Source organism: Nyctereutes procyonoides, unplaced genomic scaffold (genome assembly GCF_905146905.1).
Source record: "Nyctereutes procyonoides isolate TBG_1078 unplaced genomic scaffold, NYPRO_anot_genome, whole genome shotgun sequence".
Taxonomy (NCBI): Eukaryota; Metazoa; Chordata; class Mammalia; order Carnivora; family Canidae; genus Nyctereutes; species Nyctereutes procyonoides.
Window position 1 is genome coordinate 46770102 of NW_026575125.1, and position 9030 is coordinate 46779131.

Sequence of the window (9030 nt, forward strand, 5' to 3'; positions counted from 1 at the left end):
TGAAAGGGAATATAAGGGAAGGGAAAGAAATGTGTGAGAAATATCAGAAAGGGAGAAAGAACATAAAGACTTCTAACTCTGGGAAATGAACTAGGGGTGGTGGAGGGGGAGGAGGGCGGGGGGTGGGGGTGAATGGGTGACGGGCACTGAGGGGTACACTTGACTGGATGAGCACTGGGTGTTATTCTGTATGTTGGTCAATTGAACACCAATAAAAATTAATTTATAAAATTAAAAAAAAGAGATACATATGTAAACAATAATTATACATCTATGTTAATGAGAACACTTTAAGTAAACGTGTTTTTATACATGTATAAAACCTCCTTTATTGTTTTTACTTCATTTTTGTAATTTTAAATATTTATTTCAATTCCAGTTAGTTAACACACAGTTCAGTATTAGTTTCAGGTGTACAATATAGCGATTCAACACTTCCATATAGCACCTAGTGCTCATCACAACTACAATCTTTAATCCTCATTACCTATGTAGCTCACCCACCACACATCCCCATTCTAGTATTCATCCCTTGGTTCTTTATAGTTAGGAGTCTGTTTCATGGTCTGCATCTCTCTTATTTTTTCCCCTTTGCTTGTTTTCTTTTAATATCTTAAACTCCACATATGACTAGAATCATAAGGTAATTTTCTTTCTCTGACTTACTACACTTAGCATAATGCTCCGTAACTCCATCCATGTCACTGCAAATGGCAAGATTAAAGAAATCTTTTTTATGGCTGAGTAATATTCCACTTAGAATATGCCACTAGTTCCTTTTTAAAAAATATTTTATTTAAGTTCATTTCACCAATATATAGTGTAACACCCAGTGCTCATCCCATCAAGTGCCCTCCTTAGTGTCTGTCATCCAGTTACCCCATCTCCCCAACCTCCTCCCTTTCTGCAACCCTTTGTTTCCCAGAGGTAGGAACTTCTCATTATTTGTCTTCCTCTCTAATTTTTCCCCACAAAGTCACCTCCTTTCCTTTATAGTCCCTTTCCCTATTTATTATATTCCACATATGAGTATAAACAGTATAATTGTCATTCTCTGTTTGACTTATTTCAGTCAGCATAACACCCTCCAGTTTCATCCACGTTGAAGCAAATGGTAGGTATTCATATATATATATACTTCCTGTCTTGTTAATTTTAGCCAGTGTAAAGTGGCATCTAATTGTGGTTTTGATTTATATTTCCCTAATGGCAAGTAATATGGAACATTTTTTTCATATGCTTGTTGGCCATGTGTAGGTCTTTTGTGGAGAAATTTCTATTCATGTCTTATGCTCACTTCATGACTAGATTGTTTGTTTCTTGGGTGTTCAGTTTGATAAGTTCTTTTTGGATCTTGGGTACTAGCCCTTTATCTAATATGTCATTTGCAAATATCTTCCTGCATTCTGAAGGTTGTCTTTTAGTTTTGTTGACTGTTTCCTTTGCTGTGCAGAAGGTTTTTTCTTGATGAAGTCCCAATATTTTTTGCTTTTGCTTCTCATACCTTTAGGGACATGTCTTGCAAGAAGTTGCTGTCGCCAAGTTCAAAAAGGTTGTTGCCTATGTTTTCCTTTAGGATTTTGATGGATTCTTTTCTCACATTTAGATCTCTCAACCATTTTGAGTTTATCTTTGTGTGTGGTAAAAGAGAATGGTCCAATTTCATCCTTCTGGATGTGGCTGTTATTTTCCCAACACCTTTTATTGAAGAGATGGTCTTTTTTCCAGTGGATATTCTTTCCTGTTTTGTCAAAGATGAGTTGACCATAGAGTTGAGCATCCATTTCTGGGTTCTCTTATACCACCTGTTCTTTATCCATTCATCACCTGATGGATACTTGGGTTGTTTCAATAATTTGACTATTGTATAAAATACTGCTATAAACAGAGTGAATGTATTCCTTTGAATCACTATTTTTTGTCTATTTGGGTAAATATCTAGTAGTGCAATTGCTAGATTGTAGGGTAGTTCTATTTTGAAATTTTTGAGGAACCTCCATACTGCTTTCCACAGTGGTTGTTCCAGTTTGCATTCCCACCAACAGTGCAAAAAGTGTTCTCCTTTGTCTACATCCTTGCAAACACCTGGTTCTTTTATTATTGATTTTAGCCATTCTGACGTGAAGTGATATCTCATTGTAGTATTGATTTGTATTTCCCTGATGATCAGTGATATTGAGCATCTTTTCTTTTGTCTTTTGGCCATCCGTATGTCTTCTTTAGAAACTATCCCATTTTTTATTGGTTTATTTGTGTTATGGGTGTTGAGTTTTGTAAGTTCTTTATATATTTTGGATAATAACCCTTTAACAGATATGCCACTTGCAAATATCTTTTCCAGTTCCATAAGTTGCCTTTTAGTTTGTTGACTATTTCTATCACTATGCAGAAGCTTTTTATTTGTTGAAGTCCTCATAGTTTATTTTTGCTTTCGTTTGCCTTGCCTCAGGAGACTAATCTAGAAAAATTTGCTATGGCACATGTCAAGGAAGTTACTACCTATATTCTCTTCTAGGATTTTTATTATTTCAGGTGTAGATCTTTAATCCATTTTGAATTTGTTTTTGTGTATGGTGTAAGAAAGTGGTCCAGTTTCATTATTTGTCTGTTGCTATGTAGTTTTCATAACACCATTTCTTTTTTTTTTATTGGTAAGATAAAATTTTATTTTCCAGTTATTTCCAAAGTTACAGAGAAATGGTTCAAATGCCCGAATTAGTTGCACTGATTGCAGAAATCTTCATAACCACTTCATAGAAATTATAGTATCTCCTAAGTTAATAGAATATTTGGGATGGATACAGCACGTCTAAATAGTTTAATCCACAGGCATAAAGGATTAACAGCCAGAGGCAAAGACTGAGCTGTTGAGAATTTTATTGAAACAAGAAGTCCTGCTGTTGGATCAGCATCCAGCCACCTCCCTCACCTGCTAAGTGTGGCTGGGTCCTGGGAGAGGTTCATCGATGTGGCTGAATTCAGACCCAGAGGCATCGGACAGGACTCTGGACTGAGAAACTTGTTATCAAAGCAGGAACCCAGATGAGGAGAGTCTTTAGTTGACAAATATTTAAGTGATAAAGGCTCTTAAGAGCGGGAGGGGCAATATGGCGGAAGAGTAAGGTCCCCAAGTCACCTGTCCCCACCAAATTACCTAGATAACCTTCAAACCATCCTGAAAATCTACGAATTTGGCCTGAGATTTAAAGAGAGAACAGCTGGAATGCTACAGTGAGAAGAGTTCATGCTTCTATCCAGGTAGGAAGATGGGGAAAAAGAAATAAAGAAACAAAAGGCATCCAAGGGGGAGGGGCCTGCGAGGAGCTGGGCTAAGGCCGGGGCGAGTGCCCCCAGGACAGGAAACCCCCATCCCGGAGAAGCAGGAGCTGCACCAACCTTCCCGGGCGGAAAGGCACTCGCAGGGAGTTAGAGCAGGACCCCAGGAGGGGCGGGGGCGGGGATGCCCTCAGGCTCCCTGGGACACTAACAGAGCACCTGCGCCCCGGGGAGAGTGCGCCGAGCTCCCTAAAGGGCTGCAGCGCGCCCATGGCTGGACTCTGGAGCAGCTCGGAGGCGGCTCCGGCAGAGGCTCAGCGCGGAGGGGGCTGCGCCCCGGGAGCAGCTCAGAGGGGCTCAGGCTGAGGCTCAGCGCGGAGGGGGCTGCACGTCCCGGGAGCAGCTCGGTGGGGTCAGGCAGCGGCTCCCCAGACAGGGGGCTGCGGGGCTGGGAGCACGAATCCAACAGCGCAGGCCCAGGAGCACAGAGCGCCAGGGGAAAAGCCCAGGATCCGGCCACCCCCGGGACAGGCAGAGGCCAGGAGGGCCCAGGACAGCAAGGACACTCCTGCCACAAGCTGAGCAGATTATCCGCCCCGCCCCCAGAGCATCCAGGCCCCTGCAGACCGAGAGCTCCATAGTTACTGCGGGAGCTGAATCCAGGGCTCCAGCGCTGGCCGCTTCCACTGTGGTTGTTCCTCCTGGGGCCTCACAGGATAAACAACCCCCACTGAGCCTCACAGTGGCCTCACCAGGTAAACAGCTTAATTTATTTATTTATTTATTTATTTATTATTATTTATTTATTTATTTATTTATTTATGATATTCACACACAGAGAGAGAGAGAGAGAGAGAGGCAGAGACATAGGCAGAGAGAGAAGCAGGCTCCATGCACCAGGGTCTCCAGGATCGAGCCCTAGGCCAAAGGCAGGCGCTAAACTGCTGCGCCACCCAGGGATCCCAGATAAAAGCTTAAATATCTTTCACTGAGCCTTGCACCAGGCAGGGGGCTGAGAGCTCCCCCAAGTGCTAACACCTGGAAATCAGCACAACAGGCACCCCCCCCCCCCAGAAGACCAGCTAGACTGAAAGGGGAAAAACAAATTATTGACCGAGCACCACTGGAAAGTTCCAGGGGAAGTCAAGGGACTTACAGTATACAGAATCAGAGGATACTCCACCTTTTTTTTTTCTTTTTGATTTCTGTTTGCTTCCCCCCTTTCTTTTTTTCTTTTTCTTTTTTTTCTCTTTTTTCTTCTCTTTTTTCTCATTTTCTTCTCTTTTTTCTCTTTTTTTCTTTTTCTTTCCTTCTTTCTCTTCTCTCTTTTTCGCCTTTTCCCATTACAAATTGTTTTTGGCCACTCTGCACTGAGCAAAATGACTAGAAGAAAAACCTCACCTCAAAGGAAAGAATCAGAAACAGACAGGATGAGCACTGGGTGTTATTCTGTATGTTGGCAAATTGAACACCAATAAAAAATAAATTTATTAATAAAAAAAGCATTCCACTCTCCCACAGAGTTACAAAATTTGGATTACAATTCAAAGTAAGAAAGCCAATTCAGAAGCACTATTATAAAGCTACTGGTGGCTCTAGAAAAAAGCATAAAGGATTCAAGAGACTTCATGACTGTAGAATTTAGACCTAATCAGGCAGAAATTAAAAATCAATTGAATGAGATGCAATCCAAACCAGAAGTCCTAATGACAAGGGTTAACGAGGTGGAAGAATGAGTGAGTGACATAGAAGACAAGTTGATGGCAAAGAGGGAAACTGAGGAAAAAAGAGACAAAGACCATGAGGATAGATTAAGGGAAATAAGTGACAGCCTGAGGAAGAAAAATTTACGTTTAATTGGGGTTCCCGAGGGCACCGAAAGGGACAGAGGTCCAGAATATGTATTTGAACAAATCATAGCTGAAAACTTTCCTAACCTGGGAAGGCATTCAGATCCAGGAAATAGAGAGAACCCCCGCTAAAATCAATAAAAACCATTCAATACCTCCACATTTAATACTTAAGCTTGCAAGTTCCAAAGATAAGGAGAAGATCCTTAAAGCAGCAAGAGACAAGAAATCCCTAACTTATATGGGGAGGAGTATCAGATTAACAGCAGACCTCTCCAGAGAGACCTGGCAGGCCAGAAAGGGCTGGCAGGATATATTCAGGGTCCTAAATGAGAAAACATGCAACCAAGAATACTTTATCCAGCAAGGCTCTCATTCAGAATGGAAGGAGAGATAAAGAGCTCCCAAGACAGGCAGGAACTGAAAGAATATGTGACCTCCAAACCAGCTCTGCAAGAAATTTTAAGGGGGACACTTAGAATTCCCCTTTAAGAAGAAGTCCAATGGAACAATCCACAAAAACAGGGACTGAATAGACATCATGATGACACTAAACTCCTATCTTTCAATAGTAACTCTGAACATGAACAGGCTTAATGACCCCATCAAAAGGCGCAGGGTTTCAGACTGGATAAAAAAGCAGGACCCATCTATTTGCTGTCTACAAGAGACTCATTGTAGACAAAAAGACACCTACAGCCTGAAAATAAAAGGTTGGAGAACCATTTACCATTCAAATGGTCCTCAAAAGAAAGCAGGGGTAGCCATTCTTATATCAGATAAACTGAAATTTACCCCGAAGACTGTAGTGAGAGATGAAGAGGGACACTATCTCATACTTAAAGGATCTATCCAACAAGAGGACTTAACAATCCTCAATATATATGCCCCGAATGTGGGAGCTGCCAAATATCAATCAATTAATAATCAAAGTTAAGACATACTTAGATAATAATACACTTATACTTGGTTACTTCAATCTAGCGTTTTCAACACTCAATAGGTCTTCTAAGAAGCTTATGGTTTATCTATCTTATTATTTCTTTCAAAGAACCAACTCCTGGTTTGGTTGATCTGTTCCACAGTTCTGGTCTCGATTTCATTGAGTTCTGCTCGAACCTTTATTAACTCTCTTCTTCTGCTGGGTGTAGGATCTATTTGCTGTTTTTTGTCTAGCTCCTTTAGATACAAGGTTAGCTTTTGTTTTTAAGTTCTTTCCAGCATTAATAAGATAGATAAACCATTAGCCAACCTTATTAAAAAGAAGAGAGAGAAGACTCAAATTAATAAAATCATGAATGAGAAAGGAGAGATCACTACCAACACCAAGGAAATACAAACGATTTTAAAAACATATTATGAACAGCTCTATGCCAATAAATTAGACAATCTAGAAGAAATGGACACATTTCTGGAAAGCCACAAACTACCAAAACAGGAACAGGAAGAAATAGAAAACCTTAACGGGCCAATAACCAGGGAGGAAATTGAAGCAGTCATCAAAAACCTCCCAAGACACAAAAGTCCAGGCCAGATGGCTTCCCAGGGGAATTCTATCAAATGTTTAAAGAAGAAACCATACCTATTCTACTAAAGTTGTTTGGAAACATAGAAAGAGATGGAGTACTTACAAATTCGTTCGATGAGGCCAGCATCACCTTAATTCCAAAAGCAGACAAAGACCCCACCAGAAAGGAGAATGATAGACCAATATCCCTGATGAAAATGGATGCAAAAAGTCTCAACAAGATACTAGCGAATAGTATCCAAGAGTACATTAAGAAAATTATTCACTTTGACCAAGTAGGATTTATTCCTGGGACACAAGGCTGGTTCAACACTGGTAAAACAATCAATGTGATTCATCATATCAGCAAGAGAAAAACCAAGAACCATATGATCCTCTCATTAGATGCAGAGAAAGCATTTGACAAAATACAGCATCCATTCCTGATCAAAACTCTTCAGAGTGTAGGGATAGAGGGAACATTCCTCAACATCTTAAAAGCCACCTACGAAAAGCCCACAGCAAATATCATTCTCAATGGGGAAGCACTGGGAGCCTTTCCCTAAGATCAGGAACAAGACAGGGATGTCCACTCTCACCACTGCTATTCAACATAGTACTGGAAGTCCTAGCCTCAGCAATCAGACAACAAAAAGACATTAAAGGCATTCAAATTGGCAAAGAAGAAGTCAAACTCTCCCTCTTCGCCGATGACATGATACTCTACATAGAAAACCCAAAAGCCTCCACCCCAAGATGGCTAGAACTCATACATCAATTTGGCAGTGTGGCAGGATACAAAATCAATGCCCAGAAGTCAGTGGCATTTCTCTACACTAACAATGAGACTGAAGAAAGAGAAATTAAGGAGTCAATCCCATTTACAATTGCACCCACGATGTGGCAGATGACGTTGGCATGGCAGATGAAAATCTTATAACTGTCCTTCTGTTGCTTGGTGTCTGCCCAGTGAATGTAGTTCTGGAAGGCGGCCTTGATCCAGGCTCTGTCTTCATAATACACAGCCTCCAGCTTCCAGTGGGACATGGGCGGGTTGGGCTAGATGGGGGCACCTTCCCTCAGCAGGTCTGTGCTGACCTTGCAGACACTTGGTAGGTGCTTGCTGATGATGTCAGTGGTTTCTACCACTCAAGTCATGGATGAATGGACTATTTTATTAAACTTCAACCCCATGCTTGCAAGTTGGAGCCCAGTTAGTTTAGCCTGTTCAGGACCCACGGGTGTCAGAGTATGGTCCTTTTCCAGGGAGGCATCCACGTGGTACTGGGAGTGCCTGATGAGGAAGATGTGTCATGTGGCCTTGGCTTGCAGTGGTCCAGCCTGGATACCAGTGCTTCTTCTCCAGAGTTCAGGTTCCTCTTCCACAGGTTGACCAAGGACAGTGGTTCTTGCCTGCAAAGGGATGTAGTTGACGTTGATAAACTGCACTGGGGTCCAGACTTGCAGTTCATGTGCAGTGCTGGCCAGAAGATTCTCCTTATCTGGACAACAATAACAGCTGTGTCTCTCCCCTATAAATGGCATATCTGAGAGGCCCACTGACATCTAGCTTTAAAGCAGTTTTCTTTTTCCCTGCTTCTTCTCAATCATCTGGGCCAGGAAGTTCCCAAGTGCTGACAAAATGTCACTCACTTAATTGCTGCTGAAGCTGGCAACACCGGGAGCATGCTGCACTATTTATGAAAGTCTGGTGGCCGCTTTGGTGAGCACTGGATAGAGCCACAAGAGGCGCAGGTACTGGCAGAACACCAGCTTTGACAGCACCGGAGCCCTGCCCCAGCCCCAGCCCGCAGCCTGGACACCGCTGGCACCATTGCCTCCCCATCCCCATGGCCCCCATAACATCATTTCTTGGAGAGACATTTTTCCCAATGGGCGTTCTTTCCTGCTCCTCAAAGATTAAATGGCCATAGAGTTGAGGGTTCATTTCTGGCATTTCTATTCTGTTCCATTGACCTATATGTCTATTTTTGTGCCAGTACCATGCTGTCTTGATCACTACAGTGTTGTAATATAACTTGAAGTCTAGAATTGTGATGCCTTCAGATTTATTTTTCAAGGTTGTTTTGGCTATGCAGGGTCTTCTGTGGTTCCATACAAATTTTAAGATTGTTTGTAATAGCTCTGTGAAAAATGCTGGTGATATTTTGATAGGGACTGAATTAAATATGTAGATTTCTTTGGGTAGTATAGAAATTTTAACAGTATTTGTTCTTCCAATCCATGAGCATGAAATGTTTTTCCATGATGTTTGTATCATCTTCAATTTCTTTAATGAGTGTTTTTAATTTTCAGAGTACAGATATTTCACCTCTTCAGATAGGTTTATTCCTATGTATCTTAATCTTTTTCACTGCAATTATAAATGGGGATAGA

The 9030-nt window shown here is 41.6% G+C and overlaps 1 pseudogene; it reads right to left on the reverse strand.

The window, feature by feature from the left end:
- Nucleotides 1-5787: 5787 nt before the first annotated feature.
- Nucleotides 5788-8105, reverse strand: LOC129517927 (serine/threonine-protein phosphatase PGAM5, mitochondrial-like; annotated as a pseudogene).
- Between the last annotated feature and the right edge of the window lie 925 nt (nt 8106-9030).